Genomic DNA, 25,885 nt, shown 5'->3' on the forward strand with positions numbered 1-25,885 from the left:
TTTTTATTTTTTTTACCCTTACGTTATCTCTTTACTTGCGTATTCGAATCCTGGGCAGGTCGCTGCAGGTTTATGAAAGGGAATGAGGATTCTGAAACTATAAAGAGCGTAAGACCTCCAGTAATTCACACCATATTTTCACGGCACCGCTGTTTTTCAATTATTTTCCCAGTTTTTCCATTTCCTTCCTTGTAATATACTTTTCTTTATCGCATTTTTTGCGATATTTATCGTAAAGTTTACTTTCGGTCGACTTCATCTTTGTATTTATACCAACGCTGACTTTTGCAGTTACGCTGACTATGATTATGTGTATGATGACATAAAATTTGTCGTATCCTCCTCGGTCCTGGCATGTTGTATACAATATATCGGCGTTTGAAAATTTTCCGTGATATGTGGTTATTGCAGCAATTTCAGTGCTTCCTGACAGATGACAGTATCATACAAAAGCATGATACACAAAAGTTGCTAGTGTTGTTTTTTAACATCAAATGAATAAGAAAACATGAAATTCAAACCAAAAGTAACGGCAGATATGCACCGGGAATGAGGACGTTAAGTACCACGTTTCCATAACAGTGATTTCTGCCATCTTCTTCCTCGTGTATTAGTCTTCGGATACCTGACATCTATTGATCTTCTTTATTTTCCCTATACAATCCTCTGCATCGCTGTATTAGAAGTCTGGGCAGGTCACAGCGGATTTAATATGTAGAATGAAGATTTGTAATTTAAAAAGTGTTAATTTGATCGCGTCATTCACCACGTGTCCAGGTCACTGAAGTAATTTTTTCTTCAGTACCTTTCTTTGACGTGATAGCAGTTTATATTCCGTCCTTTTTATTCCCGCATTGGAACCTGGGCTAGGCTTTGCTGGTTTTAAAAGAGAATGAAAATTCAGAATGTGAAAAAAGCGTAACTTTCAAAGAATGGAAAGCTTTCAGTCGTATACCGCGTTTTCATGTCGCTGAGCTTTTACCTTCCTCCTTGTTTTTTTCTCATTCGGATTTTTGCAGTCACTTTTTTTTATTTCCCCACTTCCATTCATCCTATCTTCACATTTAAATCCTCGGCAGTTTTCTGCGGGTCTATGTAATGGAATGAAGATTCAGAATGTAAAAAGAGCGTAGGAAGTTCGTTTTCATGCTGCTGAATTCTTTTGCTTATTCTCTTTGTTATATGTATTTTTTTTTACTTTGTTCTGATATCATCAGTCTTTGAAATCACTCTTCCCCCTGTTTTTCTGGTATTCAAGTCTTGTGGCGGGACCTGTGGGATCAAAAGGGAATGAAGCTTTAAAATATATAAAGGACGTAAATTCAGAGTATGAATTACGTTGGAATTCTTGAAGTATCTTCTTTCCCTTACCTTACCTTTATATCCGTTATGAAATCCTTAGCAGGGAGCTGCGGGTTGATGAAAGAGAATGTAGGTAACGTAAAAAGAGCTTACGGTCTTAAGTTATCTTCGGAGTTTTAGTGTCACTGACGTAATTTCTCATCTCTTTGTCACTTTTTATTCATTTTTATTTTATATCATCTATTGTTCATGACCTTTTTACTTTATCTTATTCACTTAAGACCATTTAGAATGACTCTTCCACTTACAGAAATGAAAGTGAAGAACGAAGATGACGTGAACTTAGGTCACCATTGGGGGTCGACTTAGACAGTATAAAATCTTCTATGAATGGATGGTAGGGTATTCCGAAATACCTCAAACAGTAAATTTTGAACAAATTATAACACGGGCATATAGGAAAGATTTAGTTACCATTTCTCACTTACCTGGTCCCAAACAAGCCATTCAGAGATTTTTTGCTGAAGCTCGCCATCAAACGTGGATTTAGCCACTTCGTGGCAAGACGAATCGGGACGCCCGACGTGGGCCACTATAAAACAAGACCGCAAGAGCTATGAATGCTCTTTCTTAAAAAAGTATACAATCTATCGGGCTGATTCCGCTACTAATTCAAATATTCTACAGATTACCAGAGGCCCTTCCTCAACAGGGATATTAGTGAACCTTTTTTTTTTAAACAGCCAACTCCAACTTGACCTACCGACCCATAATTCCTCGGTGGCAGCAACCTTGGCCCGTTAGTGTTGATCCAACCGCGATAGCTATTTTTTTTCTAAAAAAACCCGTGGAATGTGAAATTTTAGAATCTAATCCGAGGAAAAATAAACTGAGACACACTACTACGACTTCAAACGAATTCAATTGACTTTTCTTCCCTAGTGGAACAGAAGGAAATATTGAAAAGTACATAAAATATCTATCATACTTACATTAATTACACTAAGCATTTAATCAGAGAAAAAACTTTCTTAGTAAATGTTTTCGATTTAAGACCAAAACCATTCATCGGTGTTTATACTGAACTTCTATTAAAAAATTTTCCTACCTGTGGGCCACAAAATGATGTGTGTGTGAATGTACGTGGCTGAGATAGTTTTGCAGATGTGTGTTTTTTAAATAAAAACATATAAGTCATGTTTTGGGTCATGTTTTGTAACCTAGATACTTCAATCACAATCCAATGCTAATAACCTCGAATTTTATACATGCCAATGAGCTTCCTTTCCATATGATCACGGTATTTACATTTTTATATCACTAAAGTTTCAAAATATTCTATTTATAAGGCTTGATAATGGTAAAGATAAAGTTCCATGCTCTAAGAAATATAATTAATAGTGCGGGCGTAACTTGGTGGGAATCCTTTATCGGAGGAGTTGAAGGGACAAAATCTTTGTTTTTCCACATGTTGAATTATTCTGTCCAACCATGGTAACCAGCAGCACCCGAAAAACTTCCCTCTCTTTTTTTTAACGCAATATAATGATGACTAAGTTCTAGCAACAAGTATCTCAAAATTTGGCCGACCTCAGTCAATACTGTAAATACTGTTAGTAAACAATAAAATTCAAGCATAAAAAACTCTTTATTTGCAAACGTATGCTTCTTTTTCTGCTTTATGTATTTTTGGTTGTTAATTTCAATTAAAGTTGTCTACAATTGAAAAAATAAGTCTTGTTTCTGCTCTCCTGAGAAGTTTCCATTTTTGAGATACGTGTTGTTAGAACTTAGCCATTGATATACTGCTTAATTCACCTCTACTCCTCATCTTGAATGTGTTACTTTTTTACGTAACCATGGTCGGGAAGAATAAGAATTCATTCATTGAGAAAGGTGGTCAATAAAATAGGTATTCTATTCACCATGCGGAAAAAGCAAAGTTTTTATTTCTTCAATTCCTCTAAGATATAGTAAAAAATATTATTTATTAGAATGCTGCAGCCTCGAAGAATTAAGCGCTTGTATTCTTGCCTTCACTTTCGTTTTTCTTCTTTCCAATGACTCCGTGATCATCGCCTTTGACCGTCCGATCGAAGAAAGGCAGGGCACACAGAGGATAGGAGTCTAAATTGTAGAAGAAGGCAAGAGGTCCGAGTCTTCTGAATCATTTGCAGTAACTCCGCATTCCTGATTATATCTTCCGCTCCGCACAACCTCCACCCGTGCCTCCTTATTAAAGAGGAGATGGGGTTCTGCACCACGGAATGACGTCATAAGCTTAAAGTCACTGCTAAGCGCTCCAGCCATCCTCGCACGAGTATGCTTTGACGTCTCCGCAAAGCTGCCGAGTCACGTCCCCGATGGATTTGTTACAATACCATTTTAGTATCAGTAATCCATGGTGCATATTTTTTTCGGTTGTATACATTGCTGGGTTAATTGGATTTATACAGGACTAGATAACCCGTGTGAAAATTCCGAACTTCGGCGCTACCAAGAATTAAGTATGTTATGGAAACGGTGTAATTGGGTTTAAAATATAGAAGGAGGTGTATCATAAAGTACTTTCTTTATACTTGTTTCCTTGCAAAAATAGACAGAAAATAATAGTATTAACAGGCAAGTGAGTTTGGTACCATTGGGAGAAAATTTTTTGGTCTGTAACTTTTTGGTCAAGGGTTTTATTATCATGAGTTTTGAAACCTTTTAATGAAGTTTAGAATTACAAAATGTGTGGAGTCGATATTCGAAAATTTTTAGTCAAATTAGTGAAATTTCAGAATGTGTTGTTCGTCAGAAGAAGGTGCCTCATTTGTCACTGTAGATGCAGTATTAACGGAACATATATATGATGATAGAAAAATACGTTTCTGTAATACTATGTATGATGTTTCAGAAGGAATCTGTAATACTTCAGGAGTTGGTAGGAGAGAGAATAAAAAAAAATTTTGTCCTATAAACATGACTTCGTAACTCCTTAGTTACTGAGCTATGGCAACGACAACATTTTTTTATACACTTTGCAGTTATCATGAAAACGGGGTCTTTTATAACGGGTATCCAGCCTTTTCGACATTTTACTTAGTACTATGGATTTTTAGGGACATTAAATAATTAAGCTTGGACGAAAATGTGCGATGGTAATTTTCAGAAACCTTGTGCATAAATTAAACGAGAATTTTGAGCGAGAAATAACAGTGCAATTGCCCAGTCTAACCCATTTTGAGATTAATTGTTTCAGCGTTATCATAAAAGAATGGTACAGTTTCAGTGGTAGATATTAGGGACAGGGTGGCAGAGATTTATCAGAGGCTGCCCAATCCCTGCTTGAGTGCCTTAAGGAGGTCACTTCAAGTGTAGCACATCGTCCGTCGGATAGGAGCCGTGGTCCCCTTGGCGCTTTTCGTTAGGAGTAGGCTAATGCCGACGCCGTGTTTCTCTCATGTTGAGTAAATATGGGCTCACACATTGAAAGTTATTGCCTATGTACCTAAAAAGAACTGTTTGAGAGAGTATATTCGAAAAATATAAAACAAACTGTAAGGACCTAATTATTCTTTCAATAGCATCATTCTCTCATTTGATACTGTGTATTATATTCACTTGTAAGTAATAAAAACATTGCTTCATTTATACCTGTGGCAACTCGAAAATTTACATATTTTATTTTTAAATCCACATGATAAGTCCACAGCTTCAACAATTTAGCCTACGTTTTCGTAAAATAGCGTTTCATAACAGAGATTCATATGAAGATTGAGGTATCCATGGGTCAAGGAGTTTGAATTGTAAAGGTAGTTCTGAGTCACTACAGTAAAAAACGATGGGCATATGCATCTTTATCAATATGGGATAGGTGGTAGAACTGATTAAATTTTCATGCCATTTTTCAATATCTTTAGATTGTTGAACTGTAATGACTCAGTAGTGTTATTGCAAAAGGATTCAATATTGTCGGAATGTAGGTTAATTTTTTTCTGTAGAATTATCTTACTTAACTTAAATTGCTGTTTTTATTTAAAAGTTAAGCTGTCTATTACTCATTTTGCAGCATCAAATTATTCTCCAACATTGAAATTTTTACCTTGAAAGTAGGCAACCTAAGCACGAATAATAAATATTAAACAGTTAGCCATTGTGAACTAACTATTGGTTAACTAATTTTCAGTCGAATTAATTACTTGTTGGTCCTAGATGATTTTGCGAATATAATTCGTGTGGAAATTACAGCTACCAATGTAATTAAAGCTTGCGATTTTTGTTGATGAAATCTTCTCGGGAAATGCAGAACCAAATCCTTCTTGCGTTTTTTGTCCACGATGGAATTCATCAGGAGGAAATCGTTCGACTTAGCCGGGATACGTAAAATTCAGACTTGTTTTTTTTCCAAACAGTACGTTAGCGTCCAGTACAGGAGATGGAAATCATGCTTGTTAGGCCACTGACGGAAATATTAACCCTACTTAGTCGTTCATCATCGACGGACGTTTGCCAAATTACTGCCTGGAGGGACCCGTGCTCTTGATTGCGCACGCAGCTTGCTGCTGCATGCAGTAATTTGGTAATTTATACAAGTAATTTGGGTGGCTTCGATGCTGACATTTACTACTTCATCACTGTGTATGATTTGTAGTTTAAGCGTCAAATCCGTTATGATTGCCCATGGTCAGGTATCCTCCAAGGCCGGGAAAAATGAAAACTCTGAAAAATTAATTTCAGCCCGGGATTAAAATATTATTTTCACAGATCCTTAGGGACCTTCGCATGTGAAAGGAGGCTTTATGTCAGGAAGCTCTCTTCACTCCCTAATGAACTCGTTTCGCTGTGAAAACGTTTATCATTCTTTTGTGTGAGCGGGGAAAGAATATTTCCTTGAATAATTCACTAGATGTGAATTCGTGATGCAAGTGCAGTTAGTCAGTTTATGTAAATACGATAGTTCAGGAGGCTTGTAGACGGTGTAAAGATGCCCATTTTGTTGGAGGAAATTGTATTCCCTTATCAAAACGTAACGGAATACTTGTAGGGTAGGAGCATTCTCTGATGACCTAATCCATTTTTGGCATCATTTCTCCTGCGATAGAGGGTACATTTTTTATAATTGCCATCTCTGACTTTTCATATCACTTCTGTATTTTTATGGTTCATATCAAGAATAAAGACCATTGTTTTCATCAGAAAAATATTCAAAACTATCTTTATTCTTGTATTTTATGCGCACTGTTCATTGAGAAAGGTGGTCAATAAAATACGTATTCTATTCTGCTTTTTACTTTCCGTGGCATATTTTTCCTTATAATTTTCAACACCTGTCTATCTGACTCATCCAGGTACGCATTTATTATGTGTTGATACAAATAAAATGCTGCAAACCTGTTAACGATTAAAATACGTGTCTGAAAAATGAACACAATACGCTCAAAACACTTGGAATTGATTGATACCTACAAGTGAGTGACTTATATCTCTAGTTGATGCTTATTGCAATTGGAAACTAAATATTTCTATATGTAGGTTACATGGGTAGAAAACAGTCTAAGTTTAAATATATTAGCGAAAGAGCTATAACTGACTCTACTATTAACTATGTTGAAATGAATATGAATTCAGTTGACAATAAAGTGCTGTATGTTATTGAAATGTTTGTAGTCTCAAAGCTGATGATGGACATTATGCGAAACACCTGATTGAAATAAATTGTTAGGGAACTTTTCTGATATCTAGAGAGTGTATGCCTGTAGTGATTCAGACAAAATGCTGGATTGAAAAGATTGCAAATGGTAGATGACACATTCAGCCCACGCCAAGTCACCTACATAAAAATGGCATAATTTCCGAGGAAGGGGATATTTTTCCCTTTACAACCCCCAACTTTTACGGAGTTTATTGGGGAAATCCAATGGCATTATCTTTGATTTGAACCTTGGACCTTTGAGTGATATTGAGGCGTTGATTCAAAGGAAATAGAAGGCAAGCAAGGTTAAGGGGTCTCTAAATGAGACATGATGGTAGATTGAACTAATGGTTATCCTAGTGTTTGACCTGTATGAGAAGGTGTACATCGAGAAGGTGTACGTTGAACCTTAATGAATATGGCTAAAAAATTTAATTGGTTAGTTCTAGCATAAATTTCACACTAGTCACCATCATATTTGCATCATGTCGTTCATTTTATCATAAGATTTTATTTAAACGGAAATGAGTGTAATGTCATAGTTCATCAAATTCTAGGAGATTCTGATATCTCAATCAAACATACTACCAATAGGCTATCAAGCTATTAACTAATATAATCATAAAAAAATGCGTATATTTCGACATACAATTTTGACCAAACTATGTTATCAAGGAAAACTAGAGAGATGAATTTTTCCTCCCGTAATTTCGCTATCGCATGGCAAACTAATTAAGGTGGGCTTTGGATGCGCTCCTACCTCCGTGTGGGAGACACGTTAAGAAATATTTGCTGATTAATGGAAAGAATCCATTAGGGGAGATGTGTGTGTTTCTCGTCATCGCGTACGTGCCACGAACGTCGTGTGGAAAAACAAAAGAAAAGCGGGGGAAAGCGTATTAAAAGGGCTCATACACACGCCTCGCCCGAATTCCGAGAATTCGTTCGCCTCTGTCGTGTGCCTCCGGAGATTAAGAAATTAAATGAACGGAAGAGAGGACGTGAAGCGAGTGAACTACGTGGTGTTGGAGTGAGGGATGGACTCACACGACTGCGTGAGTGATATTGAGGCGTTGATACGGGGGAAATAGAAGGATAGTAAGGTTTAGGGCCCCCATATATGAAACCTGATGGCTGATTGAACGACGATGGTTATCCTACTGTTTTCCCTGTATGAAAAGGTTCGCTGAACCTTCATGGATATGGCTACAAAATTTAATTGATCAATTGCAGCAAATAATTTCGCGTTAGTCATCATCACGTCGTTATTTTCATATTAATAATGCATTTAAACCAAAATGAGAGGGAACAATAAAAGGTTATGTTACCTTTTCACACGATTTATTCAATACGACCGGTTTCGTCGCAGAGGCGACATCATCAGGTACAGAAATCGTTATATTAACAGTTATTTTGTTGTTGTTTATCCGGTTGCTAATACGCGTTGGTAGGGGAGGGTTGCGTAGGGGTTGGAGCGTTACTCAGCTTCAGGGGAATTTTTAAAAGGGGGGAATAGTTGATAAAAATGTTTTCATTTGCCAAAATTCCATTCTTGATATGCTTCCTAATCTCCAACTCCTCCAAGCAGTCTATCCTTCCTTAGTTGGAGATTAGGAAGCACATCAAGAATGGAATTTTAGCGAATGGAAATATTTTTATCAACTATTCCCCCCTCTTGGAAATTCCCCTGAAGCTGAGTAACGCTCCAACCCCAACGCAACCCTCCCCTATCAACCCGTATTAGCAACCGGATAAACAACAACAAAATAACTGTTAATATAACGATTTCTGTACCTGATGATGTCGCCTCTGCGACGAAACCGGTCGTATTGAATATATCGTGTGAAAAAGTACCATAACTTTTTATTGTTCAGAATGGATTTTCACAAAGTGAGGCCAGAAACAATGGAGTTTATTCAAAATGAGAATAATGATTTATTTTACACAATGAAATCACTTAGTCTGTATCCCATACTTTTTTATTTCCACCGAGCTTTCTTTCAGGACGTATGAAATTTTCAAAGTGCATCATTCTGGGAGCCAAGACTGAATGATTTCAGCATGTTATTAACAATTTATACAGTATTATGCCGGAAAATCTATCTTTTATCCATAACGATTTAGTTCAAGAAATTCTATTAGGTTCAAATGAATAAATACCATGGAGTTATTGAGAAACTTATTTGATAGCATGCTTAGTTTGAATCATAAACACAATTTCTCTCTCTCTGTATTTCACTTATATCGTTCAAATAATTTTGCTTGGAATGGCATTATCGTTTTTTTAAAGGTGTAATTAAATATATACACAAAGAATTTACACAATTTCAAGCTGATTCAACTGAAATGTGAGCTATTTGTATTTAATTGATAGGCTGCGACTTAATCAGAGTATTCATTTTCTTGTAACTTTAAAAGTAATGTATTGAAAAAAGTGGTGGTGATTCCTAATTCATTTCGTCGGTAATTCCATAATAAGTAGAAGAAAAAAAAACTTGAAGTGGCTACACTGATGATATATCAGATAAGATTGAAGGGTTGTTCAGGTGAATGAGTGATATGGAGAGGTTCAAATGGGGTGACAGGCTGATGGGATGGTTTAGACCCCCCCTCCTGGAGATGTGACACTTGATTGCAAGGTGGAAGATTGTTGGTTATCTAAATTTTTCCCTGTTGAACCTTAACAGCAGAAATCATTCCTTTATCTTATTGTCAGTATAAAAACAGCATATTATACTACTTTTATTATATAAGTGAAATTTGCATTCATCTATATTACTATTGCTTAGTTATATACGCCTATGCTTAGAAATCGACTCTTTCATTTCGCAACTATGTACAATAATTAAGTTATTTTACTTTTTAATCCACCGCTAATTTTTATCCTGAATCATTATTTTGCAAGTTTAAATTGTCTCAGGGGAATATGGTGATCGAAAAAAATTGGCTGAAATGCATTTAATTTATATAGCGTTTATATAGTGTAGCTTATTTTTATATTTATAGTTTTTCGTTTACTTTTCCGGTATTGATAGATTGCCAATCGCCGTTGCAGTAGCATCTTACTGTTGATGATTGGTTTCTGGGTTAGTTCGGCGTCGACTCATGTTTAATTAAGCCGGAAACCGAGAGGCAATTCAATCACCGCGGAAGTCTCCGTTATGATAGCATCTTAAAATTGTTTTCATGCTTTTTCGTGTGGCAGATATATTTCAATTAAACAGTTTTTTTAATTAGCCGTTGCCCTTATAATTTCGTCCTTTGATAAAAATCCTGGTGGACGTAATAAAAAATATATTGCCAACCACTCAAGTGTACTAAAAGGTAGTAGACACATCGTTTCAATTAGAAGCGTACTCAGGCTTACGCCAGATATCGGAAAATTTGAGAGATTCCAGGAAGTATCAAGTTGCAGATGAAAATCAGTGAGCGGGATTAAAAGAGAGGAAATGACCGCAAAAAATCATCATCGAGAAACATTTTGCAAAGTTGGCGTATTTTGCATTCCATGCAGCGTATGTTTTGTTAATTTGGGAAAGTTCACTATTTGATGACGAATGATAATGAATTTTTTGTTAAAATCGAAGAATTTATTCTAAAGAGGAAAGAGATTACTGGCGTAGTGGCTCGTAATCAGGGTCTTGTTATGACATATGTTTACTCTGAAAGCTTGCCATTGATTTTCGAGAAAAGCAATGATTTAAAATATGATAATAATATGAACATAATTAGTGCATTAAATTTATTCTCCTGTAATCTTAATATTTATGTAATAGCATGATAAAATAGAACTGATGTTATTTTTCATAATGGAAAGTTTCACATGCTTAAGTCTGAGTGGGCAGCTTTGCATCATATTTCTAATATAACAGTAGATGACTTGTAATGTGTATGGATTTTAGTAGTTAATAATTCTAAAAATTCTTATAGTAATAAGCTTTTACACATTGCTGATAGAAATGGACATGAAAATATCGTGAAGTTCTTCGGCTTTCTGTTATGCGGCAGAGGTGATGACAATAATACGTATATAAATGTACGATGGAAAATATGTAAACATGATGTATAATAATTGAAATGGAGAGTGGATCTTGGAATTCCATTAAATTTGGAACGTGGGAATCCAATAGATGGAGAAAGAAATGTGAGGCACCTTTAAAAAATCGTAATGAGTCTACCATTATAGAGTGAGGCGGGAGCAAGGATGGTGATTGCAGAGGTAATTAAGAGGCATATACGGTGATGGAGATGAAACAATATGGCTCGGCAATTCAAACGAGGAAACTCGAGATAATGCGATAGGCAGGGAGGAGGAGATAGGGCCGAAGTCCATTCCGTGAATGCGTGAACCTGCACGCACGCGCGGTCAGGTCGGCTTTCGTACGTGGCCCGAGGAACACGCAGGGACATCTGATTACTCGCATGTTATACGACCGACAAGGGGGGGAAAGAAATGGGGAATAAATTCGGGCGCCCTTCGGGACAGCACGGTGGCGTTTGTCGCACGCAGTCAAATTATAGCACGTTTATCAGTTCATCTACAATGAAGGCTTTTGTGGAGAAAATTCAGGAAATAAAAAAAATAACAAAGATATTCCTATATTTTTGTAATTTTCAGGATAGCACGTCTTTTCCTGTAATTTTTCGAAATTGTTTACACGAAAAATCCCTCATCATCATTATAAGTCAACAATCCAAATACTGGCTTAACGCAGCTCTCCTATTCGCTAGCCTTTTCATATCGAATATCTGTGCGTTCATAAAGAAATAACGTATTTAATCTCATTTACATCCTTCATAACCTGTCTATTTAACTCATTAGTCCTCTGCCCTCCTTCCCTTCCACATGTTCTTCTGCGATTTCTCTTCTCTGTATTATGTAAGTGTAGGTCCTCCTATCTTCTCCTTATTTTTTTGTGAACTTTTCACTTCTCATTTCTTTCACTCTTCTCAGCACTTTCTCATCACTTCCTCGGTCCATTTTATCTTCATCATTCTTCCTTCATGAAGTCGAAAAGTCATTACAAGCGTTTTTTGAGTGACAACAACTGAAAATGACATACTTTGACTTTGCATGGTCATTTGCTAAGAAAAACTCAAATTTCTCCTCAAATTAACCATTTGTAATAAAGATAGTTTTGCTTAACAAATGGCTTATAGCTAGTTTTAGTCCTTATAAATGGACTTTACAATTGATGCTACGATTAAAAAAATATACATCATAATTTGGTCTGGATAATAATAAGGAATTTTACGCCAAGTTACGTTAATTTTAACAGGGCCACATTGGGACATAGAGGTTCTAGCTAACAGCAGCTATGTTGGCATTGATAAAATATTTAGAAATAATAAAAATAGCCCTTAATTGATTTTCTATCTAAATTAAATTGGAATTTGAGCCTAGCACTCTTCAGCCAGTAGCCCAGATCTCAACCAACTGGGTCACTTCACTCATCTTCTATCTGTCATAAATGTTTACCGGTAGATTTTATTGCTCTTATTTGGAAATAGTGGTATCTCATCATATCACAGTGAATGGTATGAGAGGTCGAAAGATAGTTGCGGTGAGGACTGCAAACAACCGCATGACGAGAGTGATTGGCACGGGGTGTGGCCCGCTCGTGCAAAAGGTTCTGGCGACGCGAAGTGTTGAAGGGAAAAGGAGAAAGCTTTAAGGGAAGACGGATCAGATAAAACAAGAATGGTATGAGGGCCACATGGTTTGAGGAACGGCAGCTTTACTGTCCGTAATAAATGTATAGATTTTCCGAGTTGAGAAAATGCTTAAAAAAACGATACTCTTTAAGCTATATTTATAATGATTCGACTTTATTGGGCGAGATTGTGTTTAGAAAATCTTCCATCTAACCCTTCATCAAACATGAAATATTTTCAGTTTAATACATTGAAAAGTTGCTCTTGTAATTAAATACAGTCAATTGTAGTAAAAGAGACGTAGAAGTACGATTCTAAGAACCAACAAACAAAATTCAAAGTGAGCAAAGTTACACTAACCAAGTATAAAAAGAAGTAAATAAACGTGGCAAAAACGTTAGGATTTCCAATAAGGACTTTTGTTCTTTTTGGAATAAACTCTCAGCAGAAAAATATACCCTTCAGCCAGCAGCACAGTGATCTGCCATATATATGATATTGGTAATTTTACTTTTTTTGTTATATTGCCAGTTTATTAGCATGGTTGAAATTTTTAACCCTGCCAGTTAAATATAGATATTGGTACATCATCTAAAAACGTATCGTTTCTTTAAGTATTTCTAAGTAAACCTTAACTTTAAACATTGGCCAACGCCAAACGTGCCTTAATATCTCTAGCAATTTTAAATATACCATGGAGTAAGGCATTTTTGGCATCATTATTAAGTTTCATACGTCTCTCGGAAATACAACCATTGTTATTGTATTTTATAAGCTACCATTGTCCGTACGAGGTGAATTTTGACAGGGTTATCATTGGCTAGTCTTCTGTATCTTTGTACAAAATTTATAAATTGTTCAGAAATATGCATTGACTTTGTAACAAGTTTTATTTTTTACGCGAGGTAATGAGCGCCAATCGGTTAAAAGAGCGGGTACTATAGTCCCTGTTGCACGCACTGCCTTTCCTTCGGTGTTGGGAAGAGATTGAATTTTCCTGGTTCCACGAGTTGCAAAATCGTTATAAATCTACGTATAGTAGTGAACAATCCATAACGTATGTACAAAGATAAGATATACTTTTGGTACGGAAAGTAAGTCGGTACGACGCTAAGTATTTAAAAACATTCATGGTACAACAATGACTGTTGCGAAAATAATTTATTGCTGTCTGCTAGTTTCAACGGCCAATAGGTATCTACTAGTTTTAAACAAGAGCACGATTTAACGTTTTCGTGGAAATGGCAAAGTATACATTGTTTCTCTGGCCTGACTCCTTAAATGAACAATACTTGACAATACCGTAGTGTGTGCCTCTTTTTATGCGACTAACTCGTCTTCGGTCTCCAAATCCACTCGCTACCTCCAAAACACTTTCCACCTGAAAATTTCCCTGCTTTTTCTCCTCTTAATATCTCATTCATTGCTGAAGTTTCGCCCGCTTGTTTTTCACCTTTCTTTTGTTTTGCTTCACATTCAACACCTCTCTCTTTTTTCATCGTCATAAAGCCTTTCTTCACACACAGACAAGTTCATACACCTAAACTCTTCCTTCATTTCATTCTCATTCCACGTTTTACCCTTTAAATCTTTACAGTAGACTCTGTTTCTCCTCTCTTTCGTGCTTGCAAAGTGGACTCGTGAGGACGCTGTATGCACAAAAGAAGGGAATCCCGTCACGAAAATGACTCTTAAGCGCAATTACTCATTATTGTGCTCTTCGTGTTTTTTTCTCGCGCATTCTCTCATGATTATTGCGTCAGAGTGTTAGAGCCGTATTCTGTAACCGGACTCAATCTTCAGACTTCATTCCATGACGATAGTTCAGATCTGAGACTGAAGTTGAGTTTGAGCTAAAGTTCGTATTTTAGATACTTATTTCAACTGATGGAAGCTGGAGTAAAAGTGGGAGGAATGATGAATTGAAGGTCGAGGATATTCAGGTGTTGATTAGCCAGTCAGCGAGGGGGCTGCAGGCTCTAAAGGATGCGTTAGATAAGCGTTGTGAGAAGTATGGGATGAGGGTTAATCACAAGAAGACCAAGGTAATGCGGCTTTGTAAAGCATCGCGAGGGATGAATGAGACTCAACATAGTGGCAGGTGGGGAAAAATTTCGAGTTTAAGTGAAGACTTCAGTAACGTTCTGGAATGAGGCCTTTAATTTCGACTGCCATGACTGCTCTAAACGGATAAATAATATTTTGAAGTCGTACAATTCAATGCGAGGTCCTGCTACATAGCTTGCGTGCTTAGGCTTAGATTGCTTGAACAATTGATAATATATATCTTTAATATAGTATAATAATATCAAACAAAATCCTCCAAGAGCAAGGTGACCCAGGGAAAGGAACTGGCTCCCTAATCCTCTGTGGTATTCACACTGAGACTGAGTCTTTGTTCGGGGTGAGATCTATCTTTGCCTTTCCAAACCAAACTTCAGGTTGAATCACTGAGTTATCAAGCGATATCCGAAATGTTGAATCTGATATTTGAGCAGAGGCAAATGTAGAAAAAGATATAATGAAAATATTCTAGAAAAATCTTAAAAATTCAATTTAATCGGTATATAGTGCTTTCAGGTGTACCCCTCTTGCAATATGGGTTATTGACCAAATGTTCGCTTCTTGTTCCTTTAATGGTGTAACTTAGAATGTTTTATGCTGCTACATCGCATAAATTATTTCTTTATAGATGTGTATTAGTTCATACTATTTGTGCGTCTTTATGAGGAAACCGTACACCTTGTGTGTGACATTTCGCCCAGGTATATTTATAAGTCGTGGGTTATGGAAAGAATTTCTATTTTATGATTCTGCGTCGTAGGCTCTGGACATTGTTATAAATTGCTAAAATGTTCATTGAGTAGCGCGAAGCCCTTTCAAGATACATTTTCGGTCGAGGATTATTATGGTCTCATCGTATTGGTTTTCCACAAAAATAGCGGTGGTCCGACACTTCCTCATAGCCTCTCCATTCATCCCCTTACAGTATACTTTCTCTTCCTCAAAGAACGAGTGGTTAAAATAAGGTCGGAAAGTAGGAGGGTGCCACTCCCTGTTGGCTGGTGGGAGGTGGGAATTACATGGCTGCCTTCTTGCCGAGCTCCCTCTACGTAGCAAACCAAACAAAACAATAGCATATTCATCAGGGAAATCATTGAAAAAATATAGTATGTAACCATTTGCGCGATTTAGTAGTGTATGCATATTGATGATGAAAATGTTATGACCTTTTTGATAAAATATTTCTTGCATTTTTTGCATATAGACCAGTATTTAAAAAAATAATAATTACTCTTGCTAAAGTTTCGATTAAAGCTTATTTTTGCATGTTCAGGGAATTTAAAAGGTATTTGTGTAAATTACGTGAAGAGGCAAAAAGAATTGTTGCGATACAAGGGCAACAGTTTAAAAACTTCTGATCTATATCCAAAAATAACCTGATATGAATGCATTTTGTTGAATTTCTAAATTTAGATATTTTATCTAATTTAAGTATACCGAGACTAGTTACGGTAATAACTTAACGGAGTATTCCCCAATACATAAATTATGCGAAAATTCCTCAGAGAAAAAATAGTTATTTATATGTAAAAATAACTTTATATGTATGTATTTTGTGGAATTAGTGTCGTGTGTTTCTTATAGCATAGACGTAAAGTCTAATTTGCTTTGATGATTGCCAAAGAATAGGGTAGTGTGAGTTTAAAGATACATATTTAGCTCAGATACACTTTCTTTTGGAGCGGATAGTGTCATCGGGATAAAGATTCCCTCCCATGTCCATATTATACCATTGATTTTGTTTCCAAATGGAATGCCTGTAATTCTACTCTAGTATTGTGAATTTATTATTTTATTTAACTAAAAAAAATCATTTCTTTTATAGATATTCTGTTATTTTCAATTTTAATGGGATGATAGATGTACTGATGTTAATTTATTAAATTATGTTTTAACCGTGAATTAATTATAGAACAACAAAAATAATAGTCTATAAACTCGTATATAATGACATGTAAATTATCAATTCATTATTGTATATATTAATGAAAAATGGGGAATAAATATACGGAAGATAACCTTCAGTCGAGCCAAATGTAGCTCAGAACTCTTAATGTAAAAAAATATTTTGACCTACTAATATAAATTTTGTGAGTAGGTGTTTCAATCAGTTTAAAAATTAAAGATTCATCAATTTAAAAATAACAAGTTTTTTCATCGATTTGTGACAATAATCAAAAGGTTTGCGAAGAAGATTGTTCGTGGCCTTGGTGAAAAGGCCTCAATTTTTATGAGTATTGGAATTACCGCCAAAGTGAATATTAATCGGCTGAGTATAGTGGCAAGAATTTTTCCCGAATGAAAGAGATTCAGAATCGAATCCTAATCTTGGCCAAAAAATTTATTCGTAACTTTGAATTATTTTCGCGCTGGGAATTTCGGCGTACGAGAATCCTGATATGAAGCGGGTGCTAAGGTTTTTTGTCCGTTTTAATGGCACATTTTAATGAAGAACGTAACGTCAGTTGGGAGGATTCGTTTCATATTTATTTGTTGGTGAAAGGATTTATATCTTGCTATGCAACAATCGATGAAACGAGTTATAATTGTGAGTGATATGAGTATTAATACTTTAGGCAATGTTTTTGAATAATGGAAGGATTGTGAGATGAGATGACTTTATTTCGTTCCAAAGTAACTTTTAGGTAGCGAATAAATACAACAAATATACAGTGAATATGTTGAATTCAAGAAATTACTTCGGATTAATATACTCCTACTCATAATTATTTTACATCATATGTTCAACTCTTCACAATTTTAATAGCGTAGACTTTTACTCAATCGCACTGGAATACTAATTATGCATATGGTCACATATTAACGCACTTGAAGTGGCTTAACACATTGCAGCAGGTGCTAGCTCAAATCATGTATCTACCTGTCGATAACAATGAGCGGTAGACTTAACACAGATCGTAGCCGGCGAGCTTTGTTGGCTAAGGGATATTATTTTGGCGGGGAGTAAAATACCGTTTCCACGCATACCATCCATTTCAGTAGCAGGTATTCGTGGCATTCAAAGGCAGGTTGATGTTTCATCTCCGTCTGCTATTGACACTGTGGCAGCTGCAATAACAGGTTCTCCGAATGAACTTGGGAAACGGCTGGCCCTCTGTTCAGGGAACAGCACTCTGTGTTGCATACACTTGGAGGCCATGAGAATATATCTCAATGAAATATAAGCATCAGTTTTCTAATCAGCATTTATGCTATGAAATATATCATTTTATGCATTTACTCTCAGTTACGCTGCGCTGATACACGATAATTTGTACGTACCATTAGAGAGCATATTATATTCATAGGACATGTATCACTAATCCATTAATGGAATGCTTCAATCAAATGCTTTTACACCCATGAATTTGCTTAATAAACCCATTGAAAATATGTTCATATAAGCCTCTACTAAAATGCATTCATATAATTAAACTATAGGCTTACGTTTTATGAGCATAGATCACATCAATTATAAAATTTGTTTAACATATAGACAGTCTTTTTTGGAATAAGGATATATTTTTTTAATAAAGTTACTTGGAAATTTTATTTTTCTATGGCAATTATTTGCAAAACATATTAATTTCTTTGCCTGTTTAATATGATTTGCAGTAAACACTGACACTAAACTCAAGCATACTAAAAATCTGAAAATTGTCACTATGTCGACATACCCTTTAAAAATCAACAGAGAAAAAATTCTTACCTATGTCCAAAAAGAACTTGATATGTATGCATTTTGTAGAATTTGTGTGACGTTGTTATTATAGAATAGACATAAAGTCCAATTTTCTCAGTAGATTACTCGAAAATTTAACGCTTTCTTTGAGGAGAAAATATTCGGATGGAGAGGTTTGCGGGTTGTCAGTTGAGTGTGTGTGAGGGAGCGTTATTTAAACCAACCCTTGTCTGTTTTCCGCCCGCCGTAATGACCCTGTGGGGGCGGCGTGAGTTGACGCGGTTGTCCGAATGACTGGAGATTGCAGCTGCCGGAAACAGGAGGGTCGGTGGCCGGGAGGCAAGTGACGGCCAACCCCGCTCCTTTCCGACACGGCCGCAAAACCCTCACATCCGACTCCCCTTGATTAATACGCTACCCTTACGGGGTTGGACGCTTTGCGGGTGACCAGCACGTCGCTCCGTGATTTCCTCTTCATTACACGGCGCTTTTTGGTCTAAATTTCATCACTCACCAAGATACACTCCCATATTTATCTTCGAGGTTAATTTTACCAAGCTATTTGATCGTCAAATGTTAAGGTTTAATGCAATATGTGTGTAATACCATGTGTTGCAATATCATCTTACATATGGCTACGAGAACGATAAGATACCTTTTAAAAGATTAAGAAAGTGAGCATAAACTTTTAGCAAACATATCCTTCCAGCGATAAATTGAGAGAGATATTTTTCCGAAAAAATAGATATGGGAATTCGTTTTTCCCCCAAACCATGTAGGACTTCAATAAACATTAGTCATCATTATTTTAAGCAATTGCTTTTTATGTGTAAACGGTTGTTGTCTTTACACCCCCTGACGAGTGCCTATTAATGTGGCTTACGGGGTAGTATGTAGATGTTATTTGTGGGGTTAATTTTACGAAGCGATTCTATCGTCAAGTCTTAGCGTTTATTTCAATGCATAAATGCAAACTGCGGATACGATTAGGAGTAAAGATTAACGTTAACAGCTTAGGCTGCATCTAAGTAGAGAAAGGAAATAATATAGGTTCTACGAAGTGTAGGGGAAGTATGTGTGTTTTGATATGATTTTGATTAGATGGGATTGATGTTCGGGAAATGTATCGTTATCGCTTTCCGGGAGACCTTTGCCAGCACGCCACTCCGTGTGGTTTCCTCTTCGATATACGATTCTTTTTTATTAAAATTCCATTACTCACCACAATACGCTGGCACGTTTATCTTTGGGGTTATTTATACCTAACGAATTTATCGCCAAATCCTTACGTTTATTTCTATATTTATTTGCATCCATTGCAAATATTCCTACATGAAGGATAGAATAACTTATTTATAGTTTAGGAAAGGAAAGGTAAACTTTAGCAGCTTAAGGGCATCTTATTAGGCCAAGGAAATAATCTAGGTTCTACGTAGTATGGAAGCAAGTGTGCTATTTTATGACTTAGACCGATTTCCTGTTAACGTTATCGTTATATATCGTTATTGTTTCCTTTAGGATTTAAAGCGGCGTGTATCGTAAATTACGGCTATTTTTAGGCAGCTTATGTATAATCACAAGGGGTTTATACTTTTTCTCGTGGCTATGGCTGTTTACGTAATAGCATCAGAAATTGTTAAATTGATTATTTATTTCGTGCATTAAAGCTCTTGAGCGTATATTATCTTCAAAATTTAGATATGCACGCCGCATAAATCTTTAGTTCGAAGAGTAATTCATTGCCCTAGACGCCAAATGTGGAATTTTCTTAGCTGAAATGAATATCTTTTACTGAGAGAGAAATCTTACCGGTGAATGTGTTAGGCAATGTTTTCTGTCACATCCACCATGCTTAATCGGCCTATTGGAGATCCTAGATTGAATCCCGGTGAAGTCAAAATTTTTTTCACTGTACATTTCCACTATTATTTTATATTTTTACACGATTTTCTCAGGTGAAAAGACAATTCATATGAATAATCTTCTCAACTAATCCCGCGGCTGCAAAGTAAGTCGCTTGTGCGGTGCAATCCCTCAAAATATATCGAAGGGAACTGTGATTATAATTGAAGCTTTCACTCCCCGGCTCATGATTCAACCCGATGGTTTGCATGGATTATTAAGGCTAGAGATCACCTTAAAGTAAGTCACAATGGTATTCATGGAGAGAGAGGTTTGTTCCTTTCCATTAACCACCTTAAAATTTTTATTAGGAATTATATTAGGATTTTTATAAGGACATCCGAAGGCTTCACAGTTCACGCGGCTATTGAACCCTAAGCCTGTAGAACATCATCAAGAGATCTCTCTAAAACTGTTTATTTATTACGGCAGAGCAAGAAAAAAATACCAATATAAGGGGGTAGTATCTCATTTGGTTTGTAATTGAAGGTTTTCATTTCATAATGATCTTTCGTGGATCCTGCAGCTTCCTTATTCAATTAAAGAGCGTGGTTAATATTCATGCCAGGTTTCGGCCGTCAACCAATCCCACAAGAGAAGAATCCTCACAAATGCCTTCTGGGGAAAGACTATTTTTTCCTCCTTAATTAATTAATCAAACACTTCATCCAATTCGTTCATTATAAGGTATATATTGAGCCTCCCGAGGCTCTCTTGTGGAATGAATCTCTAATTTTGGTTTAGTTCTCTCATCTGAATCTAGAGGAAAATATCATTTTAGCGTAATCAAAACTTGTGTGCTATGGCAAAAAATGGTTTTAAATTCGCCCACACCTTCCTGCACTTCCTCGTTCAATTCCATCGTGGCTTTTTTTGGCCTCGGGTACGACTGCCAAACCGTGTGTTAAGATCTTCTCTATATTTCGGTTTTTTGTGGAGCCACTCGAGTTCAACCTTCATCCCTCCCACGTAAATCAATGTTATTGCGAACATTCTTACAGGTTTTCTAAGAATCCCCGTCTAGTGCCATTCCAGCTGGTGGACTAACCGTTGTAAAAACTTTAGTATCAAAAATTTTGGTTGAAAAAAGGCCACTATTAATACTCCATGTCACTGACCCATTAATACCATGGGCATTTCCTTCAATATTCCTCCACCCTAGTGATTTTTCTTTTTACTGCATTTTGAACTTTGATTTCCCTAAGCACCTTGTTAAAGATACCTTTGGCGCAATTGTTATGCTACCAACCATAAGGCCAATGATATATCACGATGCTACCTGAACCATGTGCATGTATAAGTTCACCGTGATAATTAAAGTGAGCCGCTCAAATATTTTTAAGCACTGAGCTTCTCAGTGTCACACTTAATTGCTAATTCCCTGCCATGCTTAAGTTGTTTGCTGAAAGTGTACGTTGATAAAAAAATCTGAGAGATATTTTATTTTTGGAACTAAACTTCCCAAATAAGGTTAGATAAACGAAAACATAAAAGAAAATGAGCCTCTGGAAATGTCAATTTAGGACATTGAAGTACAAGTAATAGATCGAAAAACGAAATACATTAAAGATATATTTAGGGCGTTTTGCCTATTTATTTTGAAGTTAACTATATGAATTATTTCAGATGAGTAATGCATCATGTAAAAAATGAACTAATAGACATTTTTATTATTTTTCACCGTTATACAACATAACTTAATGTTTCACTTCCTTTTGGAATTTAAATATTTTAATACACTGTAAAAACTACGTAGGCAAAACTTAATGCAGCATATTTTCCGATCTTTATTTACCAAGAAACGAAAAGGTGGCTACTTATACTTCCTGCTATAAATTCGTTGATGCCAAGAAGATTCCTTGCTTATATGTTTGAGAATGAAAGAAAGCAGCGGTAGAAATTATAACCAGGAACTCAGGACTGAGATCTGTAACAATAGGTGGACGTGGGCTGACAGTTATAACAATGATGTGAAGGGGACAAGGAAAAGGGCCAGACTTGAGGAAATTATGGTAAGATTACGAAAAAAATGAAAGACAAGAATGGGGAATAAATGTGGCCGAGAGTAGGTGGAGAAAGGAAGGGACTTCCTATTAATTGTTCCCCCGGATGTCTTACCAAGGAGTGAGTGTGGGAAAGGACGTTTTAATAGGGATGGCGTTAAGTTAGTGTGGGATAAGGGATATCAAATGAAAGGGAAAGAAAGAGATGAAGTGGGTATTTGAAAGGAATTATATCCTGCCACTGAAACTCCCTTTCTTATACTGTATATTCACTCCGCACTTCTGTCTAAGGAGATCGGTTTGGCGCGGTGGCTCAAGTGTTGGCCTCCTTTCCTTTGAGTCCGGGTTCAAAACCCAGCGGTGGCAGAGATTTTTTCTCTTCTATTGGCAGTTACAATTTTTGAACACATATTAGAAATCACGTAGACAAGATAATATGCAAGATTTTTTGAGTAAGAATCGATATTTATCTATAAACGAGAGCAGAGGTATGTCGAACCGCTGCTTTAGTGCTTGGAGGTGAGCACTTCAAGACCACCACTCCGTCCGTCGGATTTAACGTTAAGCCGAGTACCTTTGGCGCCTTTCCAAAAGAGTAGGCTAATGCAAACGCCGGGTATTTCTCCACCCTTCCTGCCCTATGCATCCCTCTTTTCTCGGTCACCTCCTACAAGTACCATACCTACGTCTAATACAACGTTTTTTACTGAAAATTCTCGAATTCCTGGTAAATTTATGAATACGAAATGTTTAGCGATTAAATAATCACTTTCATAAGTTTTGTTCAAACATTTATCAGGTACGCGGTAAACAAAAACCCATCAAATGAAATTCCAGAATTCCTAAAATTCGCAGAAATTCCAGAATGTCAGGGAAAACATATCTTCAACCGCTTATTGAAAGATCTGAATTTTTCCTTACTTATTATGATTGGTAATATTCATAATTAGGTACTAGCACATTTCCAATAAATTGTAGTACAGAATATTTCACCGCTTAGGGGCGTCTTTAAGTACATATGCTTTATGTAAAGTAAATGTGTCTTATGATGCCACTTGACGGTGAAACATTTCGCACTAGAATTCAAATTTGATGGAAAAATAAGAGCATATTATTATGAATGTAAGACAATTCCACGGATTTACGCCTTATGTGGCTAAATATGTGATTGGTAACGATGTTCGGGCTTGCAATCGGGTTACATACTTCATCTCCTTACACCTTATGATGAATGAAACGGATAAAGTGACCCGGTGGAATGCCCGGTCGGCAATTTTTGATACACTTCTAACTTTTCCATATTGTCCCTAACTGTTCTACATTGTATGAGCCACTAGTTATCATCATAAGTTGTTTCGTACTGTTTCTCACTAAAAATGCGTGAAAAACATCCGTACTCCGTCGAGTTTATATTCTTTGCTGAGTACTTCAACGTCTTTATCTATTCCGTTTCTCACGACACACAACACATTCTCAGGTTCTTAACTCCAGGTCTTGCGGGCTTAGTAAGGCTCTATTTGATTTTTCGACCACCATTAATCCACTAACCCTTTTAAGGAGGATTAAAATGTATCTACCCATAAAAATAATAAAGGTAGGATTTCTCATTTTGTTTCGGAACAATATCCTCCAAAGGCCTATTCGTTTTCATTACGATTTCACTCAATGAGTACGTCCTACCGAAAGCCTATTCATGAATCGTGTGGTTTATCACTGCTTGTGAGTCTACGGTGGGTCGGACTATGTATTTTACTGGTATCAGATTGAATGGACACATTTGATTTCTAGAAGGAAATTTTTTATTCACATGGAGCATTTACCAACAGGAATTCATCCTGTGATTAAGTCATTATCATGCTTAAAAACTGCATGTTTAATTATAAAACATATGCCAGTTGTAAGAAAGAGGGAAGAAGAAGTTCTGGACATGATGGGCGAGAGATACGGCTTTTAGATGAGATACGTAGGAGACAGATTGTATGGGTGGTGCGAGTACTTAATCAAGGGGGGCATGTTAAAAATAGTGTTTGAGGGAACGTTGGGTAAACGAGGGATAGGAAGGGAGAGAATAAGATTTTTAGGTAGAATGAAAGGGAGTAGGCCTAACTGCTAAATGACGGGAAGTACGTGAAATAAGGGGAGGCTGCTAGATTTTCTCTTGAATACTTCATGGAAACCTAACTTAATCGGTAGAATACTTTAATATATTCTATTTTTGTGTGTATCTAAACTAACTAACTGTGTCACCTTACCATAGTCATCTGACTGTTCTATATTACGTGAACCACTAAATATCGTCAGTTGTTTAGTACTATTTCTCACTAAACCAGCGAGAACAACATCCGTACTCGGCCGTGTACATGCTCTTCGCTTGGCACTTCACCGTCTTTATCTTCTCCGTCTCTGTCGAAAGGCAACACTCTCTTTGCCACCTCTCTCTCTCTCTCTCTCTCACTATTATTCTTCTCATGACGTAGGTGTGACGTCAACGAACCAGGGCGGACCAATCACAAGACCGGAGGTCCGTCAATATCAGGACGCGGGAGAGAGGGAGGGGGAGGGGAAGTCTCGAGTGCGGGAGGGGTGGGGAAGAAGGGGGAAGGAGGGGCGGGGGGAGAGAGAAAACATGTTTCCAAGGGTGGGGGTAGGGGTCGCTTGGAGAGGGTTTGAAGGAGGTCCCACCGCAGTATACGAAGTTAACGTCGCTCTCCCCGTGGTTACAATTAACAATTCTCACTCTCTAATGTATCATTATTAAAGTATTCTATCAGTTAAAGCAGGTTTCCATGGAGAAAGAAAATAAATAATAAATTCCTTTTAGAAATCAAATCAGTATATCGATGGCTAAGTTGTAACCACACGTATCTTAAATTCGGCCGGTTTGAGACAGTTATCTTAATCAAAGTGCAATAACATTAAAAAATAAAATACAAGGAAAGAAAAACTCCTTATTTGCTAATGAATGCTTCTTTTTCAGTTTTATGGACTTTTGGTTTTCTTTATCTCAGTGTGCAAGTAAAAGAAATTAATCGTTTCTTTGCTCTCCTGAAAAGTTGCTATTTTTGAGATACGTGTTGTTAGAACTTAGCCATCGATATGCAATTTGATAACAGTAAAATACCTGGCCTAAGCCACCGTAAGTTGAAAGATGCGTGCGTTAAATTATAGGCTCCATCCACACCAGTATTTTGCTCCAAATACTTGTAACTGAAAACGTTTTATCGGAATGAATAAAGTCCAATAAATTTCGTGTAAGCATAATTTATGAAAAATTCGAATTATTATTATCTTTCTCAATTCTTTTGCTTAGAAAACCATGTCATTAGCAGTGCAGGAGTTTAAATCCGTCAGGAAAGAATGGCCGAATTCGGTAATTAAATTCCCCCATTAGGTACCTTTGAATCGTTAAGAAGCAGAAAAGCCAACTCCCTACAGCATATTAATATATGATATTAAGGGAGATGATTTGAATAAATCATAAGGCTATCTGGATAATATTCACAATGTCAGATGAATCGTGGAAATGAACTATAAAATCATGATGAAAGAATCCTATTAAAAAATTTTCAGGTATTTATCTTTTCAATGCCATGCATTAAC

The sequence above is a fragment of the Ischnura elegans genome, chromosome 12, assembly GCF_921293095.1.
Source record: "Ischnura elegans chromosome 12, ioIscEleg1.1, whole genome shotgun sequence".
Classification (NCBI taxonomy): domain Eukaryota; kingdom Metazoa; phylum Arthropoda; class Insecta; order Odonata; family Coenagrionidae; genus Ischnura; species Ischnura elegans.